Source organism: Lepidochelys kempii, chromosome 1 (assembly GCF_965140265.1).
Source record: "Lepidochelys kempii isolate rLepKem1 chromosome 1, rLepKem1.hap2, whole genome shotgun sequence".
Taxonomy (NCBI): domain Eukaryota; kingdom Metazoa; phylum Chordata; order Testudines; family Cheloniidae; genus Lepidochelys; species Lepidochelys kempii.
In genome coordinates, this window is record NC_133256.1 from 286107469 (window position 1) to 286111751 (window position 4283).

Sequence of the window (4283 nt, forward strand, 5' to 3'; positions counted from 1 at the left end):
CCATAACAGGGACCCGAAGCAGTGCCGCGTGAAACTGAAGGAGCTGAGGCAAGCCTACCAGAAAACCAGAGAGGCGAACAGCCGCTCCGGGTCAGAGCCCCAAACATGCCGCTTCTATGATGAGCTGCATGCCATTTTAGGGGGTTCAGCCACCACTACCCCAGCCGTGTTGTTTGACTCCTTCAATGGAGATGGAGGCAATACGGAAGCAGGTTTTGGGGACGAAGAAGATGATGATGATGAGGTTGTAGATAGCTCACAGCAAGCAAGCGGAGAAACCGGTTTTCCCGACAGCCAGGAACTGTTTCTCACCCTAGACCTGGAGCCAGTACCCCCCGAACCCACCCAAGGCTGCCTCCTGGACCCAGCAGGCGGAGAAGGGACCTCTGGTGAGTGTACCTTTTAAAATACTATACATGGTTTAAAAGCAAGCATGTGAAAGGATTACTTTGCCCTGGCATTTGCGGTTCTCCTAGATGTAGTCCTAAAGCCTTTGCAAAAGGTTTCTGGGGAGGGCAGCCTTATTGCGTCCTTCATGGTAGGACACTTTACCACTCCAGGCCAGTAACACGTACTCGGGAATCATTGTAGAACAAAGCATTGCAGTGTATGTTTGCTGACATTCAAACAACATCCGTTCTTTATCTCTCTGTGTTATCCTCAGGAGAGTGAGATATAATTCATGGTTACCTGGTTGAAATAGAGTGCTTTTCTTCAGGGGACACTCAGAGGAGCCCATTCCTGCTGGGCTTTTTGCCTGTGGCTAAACAGAAATGTTCCCCGCTGTTAGCCACAGAGACGGGGGAAGGTTGAGGGGGTAGTCACGCGGTGGGAGGAGGCAAAATGCGACCTTGTAACGAAAGCACATGTGCTATGTATGTAATGTTAACAGCAAGGTTTACCCTGAAAGAGTGTAGCCACTGTTTTATAAAATGTGTCTTTTTAAATACCGCTGTCCCTTTTTTTTTCTCCACCAGCTGCATGTGTTTCAATGATCACAGGATCTTCTCCTTCCCAGAGGCTAGTGAAGCTTAGAAAGAAAAAAAAACGCACTCGCGATGAAATGTTCTCCGAGCTCATGCTGTCCTCCCACACTGACAGAGCACAGACGAATGCGTGGAGGCAAATAATGTCAGAGTGCAGGAAAGCACAAAATGACCGGGAGGAGAGGTGGCGGGCTGAAGAGAGTAAGTGGCAGACTGAAGACAGGGCTGAAGCTCAAATGTGGTGGCAGCGTGATGAGAGGAGGCAGGATTCAATTCTGAGGCTGCTGCAGGACCAAACCAGTATGCTCCAGTGTATGGTTGAGCTGCAGCAAAGGCAGCTGGAGCACAGACTGCCACTACAGCCCCTGTGTAACCAACCGCCCTCCTCCCCAAGTTCCATAGCCTCCACACCCAGACGCCCAAGAACGCGGTGGGGGGGCCTCCGGCCAACCAGCCACTCCACCACAGAGGATTGCCCCAAAAAAAGAAGGCTGTCATTCAATAAATTTTAAAGTTGTAAACTTTTAAAGTGCTGTGCTTAAAGTGCTGTGTGGCATTTTCCTTCCCTCCTCCACCACCCCTCCTGGGCTACCTTGGTAGTCATCCCCCTATTTGTGTGATGAATGAATAAAGAATGCATGAATGTGAAGCAACAATGACTTTATTGCCTCTGCAAGCGGTGATTGAAGGGAGGAGGGGCGGGTGGTTAGCTTATAGGGAAGTAGAGTGAACCAAGGGGCGGGGGGTTTCATCAAGGAGAAACAAACAGAACTTTCACACCGTAGCCTGGCCAGTCATGAAACTGGTTTTCAAAGCTTCTCTGATGCGTACCGCGCCCTCCTGTGCTCTTCTAACCGCCCTGGTGTCTGGCTGCGCGTAATCAGCAGCCAGGCGATTTGCCTCAACCTCCCACCCCGCCATAAACGTCTCCCCCTTACTCTCACAGATATTGTGGAGCACACAGCAAGCAGTAATAACAGTGGGAATATTGGTTTCGCTGAGGTCTAAGCGAGTCAGTAAACTGCGCCAGCGCGCCTTTAAACGTCCAAATGCACATTCTACCACCATTCTGCACTTGCTCAGCCTGTAGTTGAACAGCTCCTGACTACTGTCCAGGCTGCCTGTGTACGGCTTCATGAGCCATGGCATTAAGGGGTAGGCTGGGTGCCCAAGGATACATATAGGCATTTCAACATCCCCAACAGTTATTTTCTGGTCTGGGAATAAAGTCCCTTCCTGCAGCTTTTGAAACAGACCAGAGTTCCTGAAGATGCGAGCATCATGCACCTTTCCCGGCCATCCCACGTTGATGTTGGTGAAACGTCCCTTGTGATTCACCAGAGCTTGCAGCACTATCGAAAAGTACCCCTTGCTGTTTATGTACTCGGCGGCTTGGTGCTCCGGTGCCAAGATAGGGATATGGGTTCCGTCTATGGCCCCACCACAGTTAGGGAATCCCATTGCAGCAAAGCCATCCACTATGACCTGCACATTTCCCAGGGTCACTACCCTTGATATCAGCAGATCTTTGATTGCGTGGGCTACTTGCATCACAGCAGCCCCCACAGTAGATTTGCCCACTCCAAATTGATTCCCAACTGACCGGTAGCTGTCTGGCGTTGCAAGCTTCCACAGGGCTATCGCCACTCGCTTCTCAACTGTGAGGGCTGCTCTCATCTTGGTATTCATGCGCCTCAGGGCAGGGGAAAGCAAGTCACAAAGTTCCATGAAAGTGCCCTTACGCATGCGAATGTTTCGCAGCCACTGGGAATCGTCCCAGACCTGCAACACTATGCAGTCCCACCAGTCTGTGCTTGTTTCCCGAGCCCAGAATCGGCGTTCCACAGCATGAACCTGCCCCATTAGCACCATGATGCATGCATTGGCAGGGCCCATGCTTTCAGAGAAATCTGTGTCCATGTCCTGATCACCCACGTGACCGCGCTGACGTCGCCTCCTCGCCCAGTATTGCTTTGCCAGGTTCTGGTGCTGCATATACTGCTGGATAACGCGTGTGGTGTTTAATGTGCTCCTAATTGCCAAAGTGAGCTGAGCGGCCTCCATGCTTGCCTTGGTATGGCGTCCGCACAGAAAAAAGGCGCGGAACGATTGTCTGCCGTTGCTCTGATGGAGGGAGGGGCGACTGAGGACACGGCTTACAGGGTTGGCTTCAGGGAGCTAAAATCAACAAAGGGGGTGTCTTTACATCAAGGAGTATTTCACGCAGGACTTCACGGTGGGTTCCAATAAGAAATGGTGCACCTAAGTTATCGTTCTTATTGGAACAAGAAGGTTAGCCTGGCCTCTGATTGATACATGGCTAGATTTACCTCGCTGCACCTTCTCTGTGAGTGACTACAGTGTGACCTAGAGGAATGAGTCCCCTAGACAGGGGAGGGGGGGAAGCAAATGAATACAGAACAAATCTGGTCTATTTCTTGTTTTGATCCACTCCATCTATCTTTTACATCTTTGGCTGGCAGCAGACGGTGCAGAAGGACTGCATGCCATCCACATCTCATGGCTGCTCGGCAGAAGATGGTACAGTACGACTGCTAGCAGTCCGTATCGCCTGCCCGCTCACCATAAGACGGTTCAATAGGACTGACTGCAGGACTAAAGAGAATGACCTGGTCAAGTCACTCCAAATTTAGTCCCTGCGCCCATGTCTGCCCAGGCGCTCCCAGCCGACGTGGCCAGGAGCACCTCGGACATGACGATGACGGCTATCAGTCGTACTGTACCGTCTGCTGCCACAAGGCAAGGGGTTGCTGCTACTGTGCAGCAAAGCCGTACCGCGTCTGCCAGCACCCAGGAGACATAGGGTGACGGTTACCTGAGCGGGCTCCATGCTTGCAGTGGTATTGCGTCTGCACAGGTAACTCAGGAAAAAAGGCGCGAAATGATTGTCTGCCCTTGCTTTCACGGAGGGAGGGAGAGAACGGGGGCCTGACGATATGTACCCAGAACCACCCGCGACAATGTTTTAGCCCCATCAGGCATTGGGATCTCAACCCAGAATTCCAATGGGCAGCGGAGACTGCGAGAACTGTGGGATAGCTACCCACAGTGCAACGCTCCGGAAGTCGACTCTAGCCTCGGTACTGTGGAAGCGCTCCGCCGAGTTAATGCACTTAATGCACTTAGAGCATTTTCTGTGGGGACACACACACTCGAATATATAAAACCGATTTTTAAAAAACCAACTTCTATAAATTCGACCTTATTCCGTAGTGTAGACATACCCTAAGTTGCATAACTTAGATCCATCCTCCCCCTCCTTCCCCCACCACAGTG